This window comes from Camelus dromedarius, chromosome 6, assembly GCF_036321535.1.
Source record: "Camelus dromedarius isolate mCamDro1 chromosome 6, mCamDro1.pat, whole genome shotgun sequence".
In the NCBI taxonomy this organism is placed as follows: domain Eukaryota; kingdom Metazoa; phylum Chordata; class Mammalia; order Artiodactyla; family Camelidae; genus Camelus; species Camelus dromedarius.
In genome coordinates this window covers 88,537,354-88,559,217 of record NC_087441.1, presented here as the reverse complement: position 1 = coordinate 88,559,217, position 21,864 = coordinate 88,537,354, and the positions used below count along the sequence as shown (strand labels likewise).

Genomic DNA, 21,864 nt, shown 5'->3' with positions numbered 1-21,864 from the left:
CCCTGCCTCACCTCATCTCTGCATCCCAGGTGGGGTCACCAGAATGGGAGTTCAGGAAGCAAAGGACGTGGCCGAAGCCTTGTGGGAACCCCTGGGTTTTTCTCTGTGCTGAGGGCACTAGCAGCACACCGATTGTGGGACTCAGTACCCGCAGGACCTAGCATTGATGGGTAAAGGAGAGAGGCATTTCTACAAGCCCATCCTCACTAACCCCAGGCTCTGGAGGGCAGCTCCAGTCTGCCCAACCTCAGGGGGCATCTTCCACCATCCTGATCACCCTCTGGTATTACTCCCCGCTCAGATACACTTTTCCCTGTGGCAGCTACACTCAGAATATGTGTTTGTTTCTCTCCCATGTGTTTAAGTGGACTTCAGACACATGATAGTGATGGAGTGGCTAAGCCTCTGGGCAGATTGCTGGGTGACCCGCGGAAATTGCTGCACATGGTGAGCTCCCTTCTGCCAACCAATGGGCCAGGCCCCACCACTTTTCTGTCTGTTCTACCTCACTTAATCTGCACAGACACTCTGTGCAGGACATCCTGTTATCCCCCATCTCTGATGACCTTGGGTGGACAAAGCTTGGGTTTGAGAAAGTTGCCCAGGTCACATTGTTGACAAGTGGGGAGCTGGGGATTTGCACCCTGGTCCCAGGAGTCTGGATCATGGAAAGGCCTGGGTGGGGCAGCTTATTGCCAAGGGAAGTCCTGCCCAAGCCTCTCCCATGAGAGCCCACCCAACAGCACATCTAGCAGAGTCAGCATTTCCTGGACCAGATGGACAGAACCTCAAAACTTCTTTGCAAACAGATTGTTTCCATGTTCTTTTGCAAACACAGAAAGGCCACAGGCCAGGGAAGGATAAGGCCAAGAGTGTTTTCATTGGGGAGAGTGAAGGACAAGTGTGAAGACACACAGCACTCCCAGCAGCCTTCTCGGCAGAGCCTGCCACTGGGTGAGCAGCTACCATGACTACCTATCATAACACTGTGAGGTTCATGCCTGTACAACCCTGCCTGTGAGAAGAGCAAAGTGAAGCTCAGAGAGGTGTGGGGACACTCCAAAGACAAACAGATAAGGTGGGATCATCACCACCATGCTGTGCTGGGACAGGCAGTCACCTGTCACACTGCTCATGCATGGCCCGCTGGGAGTAGTGAAGGCCTGATAGGAGCACAGGAACACTGTGGTGAAGGTGATGTTTCTACCTGGGACAGCTGGTACAGGGGGCTCTAGCTGATTCTTCATTGTGCCTGCTTTGAGTGTCAGAATGTTGCAGCCTCATGTAGAGGAAGGGCTGTCTCCTTTCCACACCGGTGCACAAGGAAGAGCATGCACACACTGGCATCACCATAGACCACCGGAAGGATCAGGATCTGGAGCTCAGAGCAGAAACTGCCAACACCAGGAACTGGTGCAAGAGGAGGACCTGAGTGCTCCCTGAAACATTTCTAATTTTAAAAACATACTTAATTAGGGGGAAGTGATAAAAAGTTGATCCCTTCAAAATATTCTGTTTTCCAAGGAACAATAGCACCTCAGCATTGTAAGAGGATTAACTCAGTCGTCAATAACCATCACTATAGGTATGAGAAAACAGTGTTAGGAGTTACAAAAGGGTCTCAAAATCATGCAGGTCAGAACTGAGAACCGTCCAAAGCATGTGCTGCATGATAGCCTCTCTAAGCTACCTGAGGCTTGGTCTGCTCCTGACACAGGGCAGATGGTTCTGAGAAAACCAGACTCCTCAGGGGACCCCAGGGAGTTGACAGAGTTGAGTTTGGGTTCCTGATCACCTTCTAAGTCTGGAATTTTGAGATTCTTCTGCACCTGTCCTTCCTCCAGAACAGAATCTGATTCAGGCGGGATTCCAAAGACTGAGGCATGTGCCAGGCAAGAGAGCAGGCATGGCTGGATGAGCGCATCGCCAGTGCCATCAACAAAGAGGCCAGGGCACTGAGATTTCCAGTGATTTAGCATCCTGGCTGGGAGGGGTCATGTGTTCTACAGTGAGTTCTGAGTATCCTGCACCGCCCTCGAGGACCTGCAGGGGGCGCGCGAAGCCAGCGTGTCTTAGGTGGCGGTGCGCATACGCAGTCCGCGTCAGCAGCCAGCATCTTCCCTGGGGGCGGAGCTTGTTTTCCTCAGGACTGAGCGGGCGGCGCCATGGAGGCTCCAGGACAGCGCTGCCTGCGTGTCCGCGGGAGGAGGACGCTCCCCGCCCACTGTCTGAAGTTACGCCGGTTTCCCACTGCCTGCGCCCGCTTCCTGCCGGGGTGTGTGTGGACCTGACCGAGCTGGGGCCCCGGCCGGCTGGGCAGGAGGGGACGGGTGCGCTGGCGGGCCCGCTTCGACTATTCTCCTCGCCCGCAGGGAGCCGGTGAGTGTCCGCGCCCCTGGTCCTCACCGCCCGGGTCCACCTCCCCCGTGTGATCAGGGGTGTGTACACCGCGGGTCAGGAGCGGGGATGCAGGTGTGAGTGTCCCCGCTCCCCCGTGTGATCGGGGGTGTGTACACCGCGGGTCAGGAGCGGGGACGCAGGTGTAATGGGAAAGGGGCTGAGAAAGTACTGAAAGAGTTAAAGTGTGTAAATCACATTATGTTAATTTTTATATTTTAAGTGTGTCAAAGTCAGAGTTTATCGTGCTTTTACTTTCTTGTCTTTAAAGGCATGCAATCATTTATTTTATACTTAAAATATGCTTCTCAGCTTATCTCGTTTTCAAGTCAAAATACTGCCATGGTTGACATTTTCTCATAATATAGTGACAATCTTCAACATGTGTGAATATAAACTCATCGAAAAAATCTTGCACCATTCCATGGTGAGTAGTCTTGTTAAAAATAATATCCGGGCCATTACTTAATTATTACAAAAATATAAATTTTTTGAATCACTTTTAGAAGTTCCACACACAGTGGTATTTTTAAAAAACCAACCACTGCATAGTGCTTAAGACCATTTAAGATGAAATATATTCAAACCTAAAACTTTAGAATACTCAAAAGGCAGGATAATGGCTGTTTTTTCATTGCAAATACATTTTTTCTTCGTAAGTGCAAAATACGAAGGTATTCAGCTAAATTTTGTATATCTTTATTCAAAAGGTGAAATTAGAATATAATCTCATTTTTTAAGGCTATATTTCCCATAAAAATTGGTATTTTTATCTGTAGGATCTTAATTGTCCATTCATTTGTTTTTTCTTTTGGTTTATTTTCTTTAACAGAGAGTGCATTTTTGTGTCTTGTTAAGAGTTTTTAATTCTCCTAACTTATTCCAAGAGACTTTCTCACACTGATAGTAAATAAGGGGAGAGGCCTTATAGTAACTGTGCATCTTTTCATGTAGTCAGGATTTTTTTTTTTTTGGATGACTTTTTTTTACAACTTCCACTTGGTTCACAATATTCCCATTATGACAACTCAATAAAAAATTGTAATCTATTTACACCAAGATACTTATGTCAGCACAGTGCTTTTGCTGATATGATTTTACATTAGATTATAATATTTTATTTGATTTACATATATACTAATACATATTTTACATATGTACACACATATATGAATATCTCCTAAATGCCATTAATTTGCATGGGGTGGTAGCTGGTAACATGTGATCTTTCTGACCATTGGTTATTCTTATGTGTGTCTAACGTACTTCTTAGAACAGATACTAGAACATCACACCTCTCATTATACAGTATTTTAAAGGTTATATTTTATTTTACTTATTTTTAAACATTTTTTATTGAGTAATAGTCATTTTACAATGTTATGACAAATTCCAGTGTAGAGCACAATTTTTCATTTATACATGAACGTACATACATTCGTCACTTTTTTTTTTTTTGCTGTGAGTTACCACAAGACATTGCATATATTTAAGATTCCACACATGAGTGATCTCATATGGTATTCCTCTTTCTCTTTCTGTTCTGCTCCACCTAGAATAACATTATCCAGGAGCATCCATGTCTCTGCAAATGGCGTTATGTTGTCAGTTTTTGTGGCTGAATAGTATCCCATCATATAAATATCCCACATCTTTATCCAGTCATCTGTTGATGGACATTTTAGGTCGTTTCCATGTCTTAGCTGTTGTAAATACTGTAGAGAAATCAGCTGAAAACCTTATGGGGGTTCCCTTGTAACTCACTCTGTTTTTCTCTTGCTTCCTTTAGGATCATTTCTTTATCCTTGACTCTGGCTATCTTGATTAGGATGTGCCTTGGTGTGGGTCTGTTTGGGTTCTTCCTGTTTGGGACCCTCTGAGCCTCCTGTGCTTGGATATGATTCCTTCTTTAGGTTTGGGAAGTTTTCAGTCATGAGTCCCTCCCATACCTTTTCAATCCCCTTTGTTTTTTTCCCCTTCTGGAACTCCTATTATGCATAGATTGGCACACTTTATATTACCCCATAGGTCCCGTATATTGTTTTCATTGTTTTTTATTTGTTTTTCTCTCAGCTGTTCTGATTGGGTGCTTCCTGTTGTCCTGTCTTCTAGATCACATACTTGTTCTTCTGTATTTTCTAGTCTGCTTTGCACAGCCTTTAGGTCAGCTCTCATCTCAGACAATGAGTTTACTAATTCTACTTGGTTCTTCTCTATAGTTTCTATTTCATTTTTGACATATTTTATATCCCTAAACACTATTTTTTTTAGTTCCTTCAGTACTTTGATCACTCTTTTTTGGAAACCTTGATCTAGTAGGCCATCAATGTCTATTTCCTTGATCATGCTTTCAGGGGATTTCTCATGATCTTTTAATTGGGAGTGGTTTCTCTGCTTCTTCACATTGCTCATATCTCTCTGGCACCGTGGCTTAAGGAGTATCAGTTACCTACTTAACCTGGAGATGGTGTGCCCTTAATGATTTGATCGACAAGTCTTTGTATCGTCACCCTGCTTTGCGAACTCAGCTTGCTGTTTCATAGGCCTTCTGTTGGCGCCCTCATCTGTGCTGCTCTCAGTGGCTGTTGGCTAGCAGATTGTGTCCCCTCCTAACACAAGGTCAGGAGCTGAGCTCTTACCCGGTGGGCGGGCAGGTCACTCCCCCTCCTGATGCCACAGTCAGATGCTGTGATCAGGGGGAGGCAGGTGGGCAGATCACACCCCGTCCCAGCACCGTGGTCAGGTGCTGTGTTCCTGCCAGGAAGGTGGGTGGCTGCCCACCTGCTCTCTCCTCGTGCTGGTCACTCTGCTGCTCTGTGCAGCTGCCTGCTCTGCCTTGGGTAGGCGGTCTGTAGGTGGGCTCGGGGAAGACTGCGGAACAGCCCCACCTATGCTCTGTGCCAAATCTTAGCTCCTTGTTTCTCTTGGCAGCACAAGTTCTCTGAGGTGTCAGGGTAGAAAGATCCTCTCTGCCTCGGGCTATAAACAAGTCTCAGTCCTGCCTAGGAGGTTGTGGCGCCCCCACGTGCAGATTCAGGCCTCAGCCCCACCCCCGCCCAGGCACTATGCACAGGAGGAGATGGTAGCTGTGGCTGATCCCTGCCTCTCTTCTTGCGAGATGTGCCAGTAATGGCACAGGTCTGAGGAGACAAAGGCTACAGCACCCCTCCCCCCAGGGCACATGCCTGTTTACAGTTTTGTTTACCTTCTGAGTTAAAATTTACCTGACAATGAAATGTATAAATTAGGCTTTTGAGGTTCATCCTTGTATCAGTAGTTGATTCTTTTTTATTGTTGAGTAGTATTCCATTGTTTGAATATACTATCATTTCTTTTATCCATTCTCCTACTGATAAATACTTGGGCTTTGGATATCTTTTTTTGCAAGCAAACTTTTTTTAAAAAAATGCAAATATAATATACATGCTTAAATGTGAACACATCTTAAGTATACAGCTCAATGATTTTTCACAAAGTAAACACATCTATGTAACCTTCATCCAGTCAAGAAACAGGACATTGCTGTTCCAATTTGGGTTTCTTCCCAGTTACTACGGCACCCCTTTGATGGATTCACCATCCTAAATTCAGCCACCATGGATTGGTTTTTTTGCTTTTGAAATTTTTGGTCCCGTACTTTCCACTCAACATTATGTAAGATTCATCCACTAGTGTTTTCTGTAAACTAGTATATTTTTTATTGCTTTAAAGTATACAACTTGTATGCATGTGCCACCACTTATGGTTATGTATTTATTGTTGACAAGTGTTTGGGTCATTTTCTATTTGGGGGTATAACAAATAGTGATTATGAGAATTTTCTGGATGTCCTTTGGTGCTCAGATGTAGAAGTTTCTGAAGGGTACACATATGGGTTACCCTTGGTAATAGGGTGTGGGTGTGTGTGTATGTGTATGTGTGTGTGTGTACATATACACACACACACACACACATATAACTTTCATTCAAAAAGCCTATTTCCAAAGTATTTGTAAGAATTTATATTCCCACTGGCCATGTGTAAGAGTCCCCATTGCTTGTTGCCCTCACCAATGCTTCATATCACTTAACAACTAACTATTCTAGTGGATGTCTAATGGTGTTCCAAGTGTGGTTTTAGTACGTATTTCCATTATTACTAAAGAGGTCAGCCCCTTTTCATAGCTTATGTGGATTTTTTTGTGTGTGTGTGAAGCACCTGTTCAATTATTTTGCATATTTTAATATTGAGGTTCTGCCTTTTTCTCCACTGGTTTTTGTTCTTTATATGCCCTAGATACAAGTCTTTTGTTGGATATAGGTATAGCAAATATATTTTCCCACCGTGTGGCTTAGCTTTTCACTTTCTTGATGGTATCTCTTGATAAAAATAATTCTTAATTTTACTGAAGTCCAACTTAAAACTCTTCTTTTATGTTTCATGCTTTGTCCGGTTTAAGAACTCTTTGCCACTTCAAAGTCATTAAAATATCTCCTACACTATTTTCTTGATGCTTTATTTTGGTGGGGGATTAGGTTATTTATTTTAATGGAGGTACTGGGAGTTGAACCCAAGACCTTATGCATGCTAAGCACACATTCCACCTGAGCTTTACCCTCCCCCAGATGCTTTGCTTTATGTTTCAAATATATTAGATTTATAATCTATCTAAAGTTACTGTTCATGTATGGTACAGGGTTTAATTCAATGCTGTTCCATTGGTCTATATGTCTAACTTTAGGTAGTTATCACATAGACTTAATATTGTTTTATAAGTCCTTTAACATTGTTCTTTAATATCATCTTGGCTATTGTTGGCCCTTCACGCTTCTCTATGTATTTAGAATCAGCTTGTCAAGTTCTACAAAAAAACAGTAACAACAATTAACTGTTGGGGATTTTGATGTGCACATATAAATCTTTGAATCAGTTGAAGGGGAACTGACATCTTTAAAATGCTGAGCCCTCCAATCCATAAAGTTGGATTACCTCACCTATATTTATTTTTATCACTGCTGTAACAAATTATCACAAATTTTGCAGCTTAAAGCAACACAAACTTATTATTTTATGGTTCTGTAGGTCAAGTCAGGAACAGGTATCATTTGGCTAAAAATCAAGATGTCAGCAGGGCTGTATGCCCTGTAGGTCAAAGGAAGAATATATTTCCTTGTCTTTTCCAGCTTCTAGAGTTCACCCACATTTCTTTACCCATGGCCCTTCCTCTATCTTCAAAGCTAACAGCTTTACAGCTTTCTAATCCTTCTTCCAAAGTCTTATCTTTCTGACCACAGCTGGGAAAGATTTTCAATTTTTAAGGACTCCTGTTGTTAGACTAGGCCCATGTAGATAATCCAGGCTAATCTCCCTGTCTCAGAGTCCTTAACCTGATACATCTGCAAAATCCCCTTTGCCATGTAAAATAACATATTCACAGATTTCAGGATTAGAGCATGGATATAGGTAGGGGTCAGTGTGGTGCACTATTCTGTTTATCAAACTGTTTAACATTTGACGCTTTCTGACAAACGTACAAGATAGAAGATCCTGATCATGTTTAGAATGCTTCCTCTGCAAAATATTGGGCACTGAGTTTATTTGAAAGGACTGAAAATAATATTACCACAGGAATGGTTTCCTAATTCTACTGACATTTACTTACTTTATACTTAAATACCCAAAATGGTCAGCCAGGAGTGGGATCTTGGCAAATAAAATAAAAGTATAATTCAAGCTTTTATCACTGAATTTACTAGCTAATTCTATTTTAGAAACAGACAGAAAATAAAACAATTTAGAGTAAGTCTGATTACTTATATATTAAGTGAAAATTAAGTTTTAAAAGCATGTCTGAATATGGGATAAAGTAAGCATCATAAAATGTAATGTTAATATTTAGTACCTGCAAATCTCAAACTCCCAATTTATAAACAAGTTCATACTGTATAGCACAGGGAACTATATCCAATACTGTTTTGTAGTAACTTATGGTGAAAAAGTATGAAAATTAATATATGTATGTTCATGTATGACTGAAGCATTGCGCTATACACCAGAAATTGACACATTGTAAACTGACTACATATATATATATTTGAAAGGGCTGAAAGGACTATATATACCAAGAAAAAAAATTAGATTGATAACCAACAAAAAAATCTGTCAGTAATATAATGCTAGAAACACAGACACAAAAGAAAATCTCAGGCATACATCTGTTTATAGAGTCCTAGAAAAAATAGTGCCTATGCAAGTCCCTGATAAACATGAGAAAATAGGAAAGGCAATATAAAAGTTCAAAATGCTTTGCTATGTAAGAGCTGCAAGGTGACTCAGACACAAACTTAAGTGGTCAAAATGTTTATATAATTAATGATAACTTAAAGTAATTGAGGACATCATTTTAAATGAGATAAAAATAGCTGCTCAATTTTCATATTACTAAGCAAGTCATTTCTGTTTATAGTAGGTTTATATTATTTTTATATGTATTTATATTTTATAAAGACATCAACTTAGATCCTGGCTGATAACTGACAGTGGAGCAACTGATTGATTTAAATGGGTATCATAGACATATCAGATTTCATATGCTTTAAATATACATTAATTATTAGCTGTCAGGAAGAGTCCAATTTTCATTTATTCTAACATAGCTGTGTCACAGGCAGGTTACTCTGTATTTACAATGGAGGATCATGATAGATATAAAGATATCAAGCCTTATTGATCTTCATAGGGGTGCTTTTATAAGAAAAGGAGAATAAAATAAGAAAAATCTAAAATACTACTTTTTTTATAGTGTTCTAACAGTTTTATCTTGTTTTTATTTTTTTACTGAGTTATAGTCTGTTTACAATGTTGTGTCAATTTCTGGTGTACAGCACAATTTTTCAGTACTTTACGAATATATGTGTATTTGTTTTCATATTTTTCCCCATGAGCTACTACAAAATTTTGAATATATTTCCCTGTGCTATACAGTATAAACTTGTTTATCTATTCTATATATACCTGTCAGTATTTACAAATCTTGAACTTCCAGTCTGTCCCTACTCACACCCTGTAAAATACTATTAAATCAACATATATTTATGAAGAACTATGAAAAATGGGAAACTATAAGTTGTTTCTTTAAATTGGAGCAAAGAGAACTACTTTAACTGGAAAATAGTTAAAATCTGGCAAGTTTTATGATTTCATGTTCACCCCGACAGCTTTTTTTCCTCCTTTCTCCTTCAATCTTTTTTGGACCTTCTAAAGAATTAAATTAAAAAAAAGAAAAAAAAAAAGAAAGAAAGAAAGAATAAAAGAAAATTAAGAAACAGATTTGCATCTAAAATAACCTCCTAACTGGAAAGATTGTATACTTTGTGAAAAATTTACAGCTGCCGACTTATGATCTTTGTCTCTGTCCACACTGCCTTACTTGTTAGGAAGGGTCTTAAAAAAAAAAAAAAAAAGTAAAGAAAAATAGCAAATTATAATGGCTTTTACATTTTAAATTCTTTTCTATGTGTCTACAATCTGCTCTATCATGAGTTATTAAGATAAACATTATCAGCTATACTCTACTTTCCTATCATGCACATTGTGACTCTGAGAAGCATGCACGCTCTAACTTACCATCTGCAGGTGGTGTACAGGTTAATGCAGTTCTTTTGACAATATATGGTTTTGTAGTCTAGTTGTCTAACTACTACATAATGGAAAAGATGTAGAACTACTGGTACCACTGCCCTCGGTCTCTGTCATTTACCTTAAACATACCTGGAAAAGTAGATTCAAAAACTCATTGGCAAGAACATTTTTCACACTCCAGATATGATATTCCTCTAGAGTTAAGATGGCCATTCTGAAAGAGAAACAATATTTAAGAATATCTTAAATCTTCATCTTCTTATATTATTTGAATAAAATCTGTTTTATTAAACTTGCAATGGTCATTTGTCTGAAAGAAAACTAATGATTTAACGTAGATGCTATGTGTTCATCTGAAAGCAGGCCAGCAAGAATAAGTTCAAAAGTAACCAAACTCTGAAGTAGTCAGTCACAACGTGGGCAATTTATCACCAAAAATCTTCTTCCTCCAGTAAGACCTGGGAAATAACTCACAGTATCTTCTGGTTCAAGGTGAAGTTTACTAACAGAACCCACAAAAGGTTCTGGTTAGAGAAAAAGGACTATTTACTAACTTTGAAAGCATCTTTCCAAACTCTCTGGATTATGCCCTTTGACCCTAACAATTTTCTAAGATCTTCTTTAAAACATCTGGCAATATTATTAGACTTCTTAAGAGATTTAAAAAAACTAAATATATATAATAAATGAGTATCTATATTAACATTTCCTCAAAATAAAATTTAACATTACTTTCACAAGTTGAATAAAGCAGTACTTTTTTTTTTGGTGTCAAAGTGTACCAAAAATTACATTTATATACAGTAGACAATATTTCTTGGCAGGCAAAAATATAACCAAATGCTTCTTACTTCATGTTTTGAACAATCACCTTAACAATCCTAGATGAATAATAATGTCCTTAGCTTTTATTAATTATATTTTTATTATCTAATGATTTATTATTTAATGATATTTAATATTTATTATTAATGATATTCATGTATTCATTCAATATATAATACCATGTATTATAAGAAAAGATTTTAAAGCACTATGATGGTAATTATTGGCTTTCATGATGCAACTTCCATAAAAGTATAATACCAAAGTAATGGTACAAAATAATGGGTAATATTGTCACAGTCTATTCACCAGTGAATATGGGTAATAGGTTTGGTTGAAAGGTCCAAATTCTATTCTAAATTTTTACCATTTCATTATTATGGTTACACGGAGATGGAGCAGCTAAATGATCTTTTTTTTTAATGTTCAAAAGTACAGCCATAAGAAGAAACACGGTCTTACATAAAAATAGACAGCGATGATAACCTCCATACTTATCAAACACCCAGAAAAAAGGCAATGGAAATTGTATCTCTACATAAGGTATTTCCTAACAGAAACTTTCCTATGTTTCTGTTTTCATATATACCAAATAGAAATGGCTACCTTAGTTTTGGGCAGAAAAGTAAATGAAGACGGTTATCTGAGTTGCCAAACAAAGATCAAGCCCTGAAAAATTCATTTCTATTATTTATTTCTGTTGAGTGTCAGTTAATAAGACTATGATGATTTCTTCTGGATTTGTGATTGAAAAAAAAAAGTTACTTATTTTTCTAAGCCTGTATAAGACCACTATGGTCTACATCCTACCATCTGCTACTTGGTACATGTCAACATTTGAATACAAAGGGTCAAATTAACTCATATGTGTCTCACATATATGGATTATCTTCAGTTTCACAGGGATACATAGACATTAAGGCAAACCTATTATAATATCTTTAATAAATGTTGTGAAACTAAAAAAAATTCAAGGCTTTATTCTTTGTAAAGTACGTGCTTGTTTCTGCTATTATACACTTATTCTGGCTGCTATTAAAAAACTTAGAACAGACCCTCACCAATATTATTGAAAAAAAAAATTTTAAAACTATATACACCACCCAGATTGAGATAAAAAATAATTTCCATCAGCCCAGATATCCTATGGTCCTTCCCAGTTAAATGACCCATCTCCAAAATCACTATTGTAACAATTATTAACATGAGTTGTCTCTGTTCTAGAACTTCATATAAATTGAATTGTACAATGTGTTCTTTTATTCTGTGGCTTCTTTTGCTCAATATAAGCTTTGTTTTACCATAATGTATTAAAATGGGAGAAGTAAAGATTATAAACTACAGATGTCAAGGGCTGTCTCTACTTAATTTTTATAAAATGCCTAGCTTATAAAATATAATGTTTTTATGTAAATAACTCTTAATGGAGTTGTTTAAAGGTGGAATGGGCTTTCCTTAGGGACAACTTGGAGGTATTGTAACCACAGGTCCAAATAAGCATTTAGCAGGGATGATGTAGAAGAGATTCAAGTATGTATACGTAAGGTATGTATAGCAATTCAGAATATAATGTATTTTTAGAAAAGAATAAATTAGTCTCTGCTAGACTCACCTTTGTGGTGTCATGTGCATTCTATGTGTCTTCTACAATGTTGGATACATCCACATGTAATTCCTTTAAAACCAGAAACCCAAATCAGTAGTTAGGATAGAGAAGGTATCATTTTTATTAGCCAGTAGCTGAAGTATAAAGTATTTTCGGTCAACTTTTTTTTTCTTTTTTTAATTACAGAAATAGATTGCTTGTTTGCCTTAAAAATTTATGACAATTTTCCAGTGGTTTCATTTTTTTAATATAATACATTCAGCTTATTAAATTTTCTAAGGCAAATTCTCTTCCCAATTTTGCATCTTTGGCTATGAATATTTTGAGTAGCATAATATAGAACCTAGAAGTAGTAAGAAATCTTTTTCTCAACCTGTTTTAAAAAATTCTTCACTCTATGTTCCTGTTGGAAGTTTACATTCAAGAAGATGTATACAATCAGACTTTACCAGGGTATCATCGGTGCAGTTGTCCTTCCAGACCTCTAAATGTGCAACCACGTGTCTCTCAGTTCAACCCTAGAGAGAACTCCATCACCGTCAACATCAAATACCTTGAAGCAAACTAAAGAAAAGAAACTCTTATGGAGGGAAATTACTTTCATATTCTGAAGTATAATACATTTTATTACAAGCCGCCCTAGTAAAATTACTTAGTTCCTCAAACAATTACATTCTGGATTAAGTTCTTATTTGGAGGAGATTGTGTCATTAAAGTCCTTTGAACTTGTAGGAATTCCTGTACACTTCACAAGTCTCTCTCCTTATATCATTAGCCAGCTTAGAGAACTCTATCCTTCACCTAAATCTAAAGTTAAATTTCTTGCAAACTGAAAAAGAAGGGCCAAGTTACTATACAATATCTCACAGATTTTGTGAAGGTAATTCAAGCTTTTAAATTAATTTCTAATATTTAAAACTGATCACTTCAGAGTTGATTCTTACAATGTTGAAAATATTCCATCTACATTAAGAATCAACAAAAAGCTGGTACAGTCAGCCCCCTGTATCCATTGGTTCTGCATTCACAGGTATAAACAATAGGTCAAAAATTATATAAATATATATATATAAATTTTCCCAGAAAGTTCTCAAAAGCAAAACTTGAATTTGCTATTCACTGACAACTATTTACATATCATTTACATTGTATTTACAAATAATTACATCGTATTAGGTATTACAAGTAACCTAGAGATGATTGAAAGTATACAGGAGGATGTGCATAGGTTATATGCAAATACTATGCCATTTTACATAAGGACTTGAGCATCCATGGATTTGGTATCTGAGGGGGTCTCAGAACCAATCCTCAGCAGATAATGAGAGATGACTGTACAAAGATTTTGCCTCTCCAGTGTAATTAATGTGCACCCAATATTTTTGCCTAAGAACAATCTCAAATCTTCAATGAAGTTTATATACAACAAGCTAAAAATCCGAAATATCAGCACTTTGCTAATTAACATCAATATCAGCAAAATTGCTAGTTAGTCTAGTTGGTTAACTTCCACTAGTCCACTGGCAAAAAATAAATTAAAAAAAAATTTACGACAATAATTAACCTCAATTGAGAAACAAAGACTTCAGCCTCTTTAATACCAGAACTTTAATGTGAACAAATAATCTATCACAAAGCCAGGTTAGAGTAATGGTATACTATCAGGGAAGATAAAAGAAATCTAAATTTTTAAGATTAAATAATTATCTACTTCACACACCCGTGTGTGTAATAATTATGTATTAATTATGCTATTAAATTAACTGAGTACATCACAGTACAACATTACTAAAGAATATTGAATAAGTATCATACCCAAAATACGCAGTATTTGTGAAGCTGTATTTTAGAAATATGCAGAGATAATGACCCTAGTGAATATATAAGAATTAGGTTCCAATTAAATGTAAACTGCTGCATTTTCCTAACCAAATATGGTTAAGATTTATTAATGTAATATGCTTATAAATTACGCTATAATATTTTAGCTAGGTTTAAAAGGTAAATTTAGTATTTAATAAAATTGTTTTATCATAAATTTAATTTTGCTAATATCAATATACACAGTGCTAGAAAATAAGTTGGAATTCAAGTTAAGCAAGACAAATTTTCTATATAGACTACCAGAAAATATTTTCTATATGCTTAACATTTTCAAACACATCATGAATGATGTAGTTCATTTATCATGAATTGTACATTCATCTGGAAAATCAACCATTATTAATAACAAAGATCTTAAATTACTCCACAGTAAAAAAGAATAGATGATTGAACCTTTACACTGACCTCAGTAAAACCTCAGCAAGAGATTGCTATTTGCCAGAGGGATGAAAATTCAAGCCTTAATCAGATGATTTTTTACATGAATGGATGCTAATTTTTTTCTCTGTATAGCTTCCAAATGTTGTGATGTTTAACACACTTACATTTCTGTCTTTCAGCCAGAGGTCCTCTGCAACAAGCTGATAACCCACAGGATATCTCCTTAAAATCTATGTGGCTGTCATGATTTTCACCAAAAGCATTAAATAAACCTGTAAAATAGGAACACAGAATAAATCACAGCCAACAAACTTCCTGTTAATAATGACATGCTTATGAAAGGAGGCATGACTCGCATAAACTGACTTAGTTTTTAAAAGTTATCAGTAGTTTCCACTGTCTTAGGAAGTTTTTTTTTTCCCCCTGGAATAATTATAACCAAAATTTAACTTCCTAGAAGAAAATACTATCATTTAGTGTTTGGTTTTGTCTGCCTACCTGTCTCTATCTTATATTAATTCCAAAAGTCAAAAGTGATTGTAGAATGTAAAAAATTAAAATATATTTTAAAAATTTAACTGGAAAAAAGTCAGAGACACAATTATCCTAATTTGGAAAGACTAAGAAGAAAGAAGAAAAAAGAAAAAAGAAGAAGAAAAGTTGAACTCTATCAAAGATATACTGTGTTGTTATTAACAAGCTTCATACAACTCCTTCATGAAGCAAAGAAAACTAACACACTATATTATAAGAGAAAGAAATTCTGTACTGCAGTCTTCATTGTACCACTTAATCTGTATAAATAAATATATTAAATTTCAGAAATAAAGGGCAATTTATAATCTAATCTTGTGGTTTTTAAACTTTTCATAAAAAATAAATGGAATCATTTTGTTTTCAAATGAAATGATTTCTCAATCTCTAATTCTAAAAAGGTAAAAACATAACTGCACTGCTGAAGTGGAAGCCCTGTCTGTTCTAGCTCCCCTAACAAATATTACTAAAACACACTAGAAACCTGAAGAATACAGACTGTCTATTTCAAGAATCTAATTCTGTGCCCTCAAAGAGCAGAAAATTGAAGCTAAGAAGTAGTTAAATGACTTGCTAAAAGTAAGAAATTTTTTTAAAAAGGTCTGAATCAGAAGCAGAACCCAAGCTTTCAGATTTCAAATACAGTTTTTGTGATTATCAGCCACAACTACTCCTTGTAAACCTCATTTAATATATATATATATATATATATATATATATATATATATATATATATATATAGTAGTGAAAAGTTTAGAGCTAAGTGGGGACCTTAGAGATGGTCTAGTCCAGTGGTTTCTTAATTTTTTAAGGGTGGGGGAAGGATACAGCAGTGGAACCTTCTTCTATATAAAAGAAATACAATAGACACTACTCAGCTGAGGAAGAGGTGAGGTCACGTTTGGAAGCTAGAGCTTTGCCTATTCAGTGTCCACCACCCTGACCTTGCACCAGATGCTGAGGCACCGCACTGGAGCACAGTTTCATAATGATTGTCTTGGTCAAACTGATTTTATATATGAGAATATTCAGGTGCAGAAAGGTAAACCGACTTACACAAGGCTCCAAAGGTGGAACAAGGCTCACGTGTTTACCAAAGAACATTTGTAGAAAATAGAAGGATTCCCACCTTCACTCAGAGATGGACAAATTGGCGGTGAAGCCAATGGGCCAAATGTCTCTAAGTCAAATCATCCAGTTCGGGATTGAGCCCTCAGCAACCAACAGCATTTCTCCAGATGAATGATGTCTGATTCCTCCACTGACAATCAAATCAAAAAAGATTATAAAATCTCACTCTTCTCTTCTGGACAATTAATTAGTTCATCCTGATAATGTAACTTCTAAAGATACATTTTAATTTCCCAGTTAAACTGTTAAAAAACTACCTAAAACAAAAACTCTGAAAGACAAATGTATTGTATCTAATACAAGTGGCATGCAAATTAAATTCAAATTAACATAAAAGAGGCTTTAAAATTGGAAAAAAAATTGCAATTTCCCATTAAGCAGGCTGTTTAATTCCAACATGTAAAATAATAAACTAAGATATTTATTTTTTGCTTCCCACACTTTTATCTGTATTCACTTTGGTGATTTTAATCTCTATCTTGGATTTGAAAATTCTTGATCATAGTCTCTCCTGGCTACACAGGTAACACACTAATAGCAGAATCTCTGTTTGATTTATCCTGTCATTATGGTAACCACTTACACATTTAATACTTATTAAATAAATGTACAAAGGGGATAGACCTAAGCTTCTCCTTCTTGGTCCTAAAATTCTTACTACCCCTCCTATAAAGGCAGGAGCCTCCTCTGTAGGACAGAGTGTAAATGTATCTCCTGAGAAGGATTCCCCAACAAGGGCTGTCTTTACAGCGTGCTTTTAGATAAGATGTTTTTATGGGACATTTCAATAAAAGGATCAAGGACCTAAGCTTCCCAGTATGGTGGGAGTTGTGATGGGCATGGGAGGATGCTCACTTGGGATGAGATGTTAAAGACACTAACAGTGAAAAGGACAGGGCAAGATGAAGGGCAATTGGGAAACAGGACCACAGAGATGTGACAGATACTTCCCACTGTCATCTAAGTGATACCTACTTGAAAGAAACATTTCTACAGTTAAATTCTATAATGGGGGGTTATTTAAATGAAGCACACATATTCTCAAAGAGTAGATCACATAACCTTTAGAGATTCAGAGTGCATTAGCATTTTCAGAGTACTTTTTACATCAATAACTAGTATTTATAAATTCCTGTGCGCTAAATAAGTATGTGGAATTATTTCCATTTTGCTTTTAGACTTACTACAGCTTAACCTATTCACTGCACTGATACAGAGTAATTTTTCTAATGAATAAAAATGATAATGTACAAACTTGTTAAAGATTCTTTAATTTCTCCATCACCAGATTTATGAACATTTAGGCCTATGTGTCAGGCCCCGTTTCTTACCAGCTTTTTCACCAACACCTTACATTTAGGTTATATTGCATTACCCAGAGGTCAGGAAATGTTCTTTCACACATCCATGTCTTTATTAGCTCTTGTGTCCTCTGAGGAGAAACCTTCTCCCCACTTTCACATCCTTCCATTTTACAGCCTAACCACTAATCCTTCTGTAAACACCTTCTAATGCTTTCCAACCTCACCAGCTACCCCAGGGTCTTAGCTTCTCTCTTCCGCAATTGTCCTCCACTGTATATAGTATCCAATATTCAAGTGAAGTATGAGTCCTCATTTACAGGTCTGTGGCCTCTCTAGATTACAAAGTATTTGGATTCAGTAACCTTGTCCTTTTATCACTGTTGCTGCTAGAATTCATTTCATAGGACCTGATACATAGTAACCACACAATAAATACTTGCTGAATGAATGAATGAATGAATAGCCAAGGCAATCTTCACAGCCAAGGCTTCCCCATCCCAGCTCAGTATTCTTTCTGTTACATCAAAGAGACTCTGCCCCATGAAACAACAGACCCTGCACATTTTAACAAATGTATACAATTATTAGGAAATATTATTAGAACACAGACTAGCACTACTGTTCTCATAGTTATGTCACATAAGAAGTGTATTAAAGCTCGTGCTGATGTTATTTATACAAATCAGCTATGTCTGTCACCAGTTTAAATATTAGTAATTTAGAAAACAAAAGTTATTGACTTATCTACTCATCAGAAAACATTATGACAGATCTATTTACATACCTCTTTTGTCAGTTTATATACCAACTGGAAAAGAAGAGGTGTACAGTCAACTCTGAGGGTATAATTGCCTGCAAAATAAATAAGAGAGTATTTTAATACCTCCAAATGGACTTCAAACCTGTATTTAATTCTAACTTTATTTTCTAATTATAAACAAGATATAACAGATTTCAAATTGAAGGCATCATTCCTGGAGAATTAAAAATAGGGTGGACCCTACAGATTATCATATTCAGTGAAGTATGTCAGACAGAGAAAGGCAAATATCAAATTATATCACTTATATGTGGAATGTAAACAAACAAAAAAATGATACAAATGAACTTATTTACAAACCAGAAATAGATTCACGACATAGAAAAGAAACTATGGTTACCCAAGGAGAAAGGGGGAAGGGAAGAGAGATGTTAGGAGTTCAGGATTAACAGATATACACTATTATATATGAAACAGATAAACAAGGACCTACTGTATAGCACAGGGAATTATATTCAGTATCTTATTATAACCTATAATGGAAAAGAATCTAAAAATGTATATGTATATGTATATGTATATGTATATGTATATGTATATGTATATGTATATAACTGTGTAACTTTGCTGTACACCTGAAACTAATATTATAAATCAAATGTACTTCAATAAAACAAATAAATAAGATTTTAGAATAAATAGGTAGGTAGATAAATAGACAGAAAGACAAACAGTCTGGCTAAAACTAAAACACAAGGTGGAAATAACTCTTCAGGAGCCAGAGAGGCTGCAGCACACACTCGGGATAGGAGACTGCAGAGGCAGACTCTGCTGCTAAGGCCGCAGCTCCTGCAGTAACAGTAAGGGCCATTGCTCATTACGGCAGCAGTACCTAGGGGTCTTTGGCAAAGGAAGTGGTAAGGCCATAATGTTCATGTTTTTATTCATTCATTCAATTCAATATCAAGACTTTAGACTAGAGCATGTCAGTAACTAACATGTGTCCTGTGACACTTACCTGGAAATAACCATAATATGATGAAAGCCTACAGATGCACATGCCACATGTCAGGGTCAAAAGGAAGTCTGTAGTGGGTGATTATTTCAGAGTTGGTCCAATACATACAGGAACTATTTCTGTATGAAATATTTTACCCCAACTTTTAAAAATAGCTCCACAGGAAGAATGTCAAAAGTACTAAAGTTTTAAGTAGTAATCCAAGATAGGCAAATGGTAGATATTCTAAAGAAATTAGGATCAATAGCTTAGTTATGAATCATATTGATTCATTTGAATCATAATAGTGTTCTCTCTGGTAAAATGGAGAAATGGAGGTATTATTGAGGCATCTCATAGAAAGAGGATAATCCTAGTTTATGAGTTGGAGTTGATAGACTTAAATACTGGTATACTATTTAATGACAATCTGAAATAAAATTTACCTTCTGTGTATGAGTCTGCATTGATATATGCAACCTCTCTCTCCTGGAGTGTTTTCACATTCTCCTGTAGTTGAAGCAAAGCAGTCACTTAACTCACAGCATTTACAATTGTGGAAATACAAGCAAAACAAACAAATTAATTCAGTAAAAGAGTGGTTTGCAGATACCATTGTAAATCAAACGCCTATGCCTTTGACCATAATTTTAAGAAAATGCTATTAACTGCTTCATAATATTAATGCAATTAAAACAAGAAAGAAAAATATTAGTGATGCTGTAGCCACTTTTCATAGCAACAGCACGGAGACCCAGAGGAAAACTGCCCCTGATCCCCTGCACCATAATATGAAGGGGGAAGGCTCGGAGATGCTCAGCCTCACCCTGGATCTACTGGAAGAGAACTGCTCAAAGTAAGGCCTGGAAATCTGTACTTTTAAAAGGTGTCCCTGGCAATCCTTACAGACATTAAAGTATGAGATCCCTTGACGTTGGGGATCCAAGTAACTTTACCATATTAAAAGTGAGGAAGTTGGAAATTTGATTTATCAAGAATTTTTTGAAAGAGAAGGTATTGATGAAAAAGAAAAAGAAAGGAGGGGAGGATAGAGAAAAAACTAGAGGGAGAGAAGAGTGGCTATTAGGACAAAGACAAGACATTTCTCTCTCACACATACATGCACACACGCACACACATTCTAGAAAAATACAGCAGAAGAAGACTAATGCCATCACACACATGGGAATATGCAGAGAGAACTCCTTTCTTCTCTCTGTTTCTCTCTCTCTCTCTCTCTAGCTTGCTACCTTATAAGAGCAGTTACAGTAAAAACATTTAAAGCTGTGAGTGGTCATCCCACAAATGAGAATTCTCACCTCTGCACTTGGCCACACGGGATAGATGACAGCTGATTCTGCTGCAGAGTTTCCATTATGACAGAGCTACAGTAGAAATAAAAAAGATTCCTTAACTATATGTAAAGGTAAATGTGCTGCTGAATATGATCAAGAAGCTAGTAGAAAATGGGAAACAATATTCAAATTGTCTTTTAACTCACATGAATTTAAATTAATGCAAGGCATATTATCTTGTATCTTGGATTTATTTTATCTGTATTCTAAGCTGCTTAAATTATAGAAAGACACATGTATTTCTATATACATGTATTCACAAGAAATTACATATTTCTAAAAGTAAATGACCTTAATGAATAAGATCTGATTCATCTAAATAAGTGTATTATGAAATGCATGTTCATAACACCAACATAATAATAAGACTTTGCAATATAAATGGAATCAAATGTGATACAAGTAACTGTGATTTTATTCCCATACTTATTTGATTCATATTATTATTGTAAAGTATGCAGAAATGAGTCAGAAGGAAAGCATTTTAAAAACCAGACACAATGATAAGAAAGATATGACATTCTTCAAATCAATTCTATAAAATTTGGACTCATAAATGATGAACAAAACAGAGGATAGTCACAGGAAAGTGCTTTTTGGTGCACCTGCCTTTAAAAAAAACACACAAGCCTACCATGAACATGTAAGAACTTAGAGTTACTGGACAGAGAGCCTAAGGGAAGAAGACGAAAGAAGGGGGCCTATGAAAGACACTTTAAAATAAAGCATTAAGAGCCAGTGACAAATGAAAATTAATCATAATTGAATTAAAAATAAATCCTTGAAATTTTAGAGTAATTCAATTTACAAAATGATTGTATTATACTTCCCAATCAGGCACTTTTGTAAATGGTAAAATATACCTATGGTTGCAATTTAGTACGGAATCCATAAAGGAGAGACTATAATCAGAGTATAGTCATCTTAAAAGAGCATGTTGTTTTCCTAGATAGAAGAAATCCAAGGAAACTGTAAAAACTTGAAAATTAATGCCAAGGATCTATATCAGATTTTCAATAAGCTAATTCACTTGTCAGAAGCAGCTTCCTAGGTTTGACTATTTTCTGAG

General features: G+C 36.2%; 3 long non-coding RNA genes across 5 annotated transcripts in view; 1 reads left to right on the top strand and 2 right to left on the bottom strand.

Annotated features, from left to right (window-relative positions):
- The window catches only part of LOC135321540 (uncharacterized), a 539,910-nt gene that overhangs the window by 456,469 nt on the left and 61,577 nt on the right, over positions 1-21,864 (bottom strand). The gene's annotated exons all lie outside the window — the stretch shown is intronic.
- The window catches only part of LOC135321529 (uncharacterized), a 45,234-nt gene continuing 25,369 nt past the window's right edge, over positions 2,000-21,864 (top strand). The window contains exon 1 of the long non-coding RNA XR_010381372.1: positions 2,000-2,379. This is a non-coding gene — a long non-coding RNA (uncharacterized LOC135321529). The remainder of the gene's footprint in view (positions 2,380-21,864) is intronic.
- LOC135321528 (uncharacterized) lies at positions 4,908-20,026 on the bottom strand. Of its 3 annotated transcripts, none has more exons than XR_010381369.1 (7): positions 19,887-20,024; positions 18,468-18,535; positions 16,305-16,509; positions 14,879-14,986; positions 12,899-13,013; positions 12,456-12,518; positions 4,908-10,232 (listed from the first exon to the last, which is right to left on the bottom strand). It is a non-coding gene; the product is annotated as an uncharacterized LOC135321528 (long non-coding RNA). The 3 variants fall into 3 exon arrangements; XR_010381370.1 differs by having other exon boundaries at positions 16,378-16,509; positions 19,887-20,021; XR_010381371.1 differs by lacking the exon at positions 12,456-12,518 and having other exon boundaries at positions 19,887-20,026.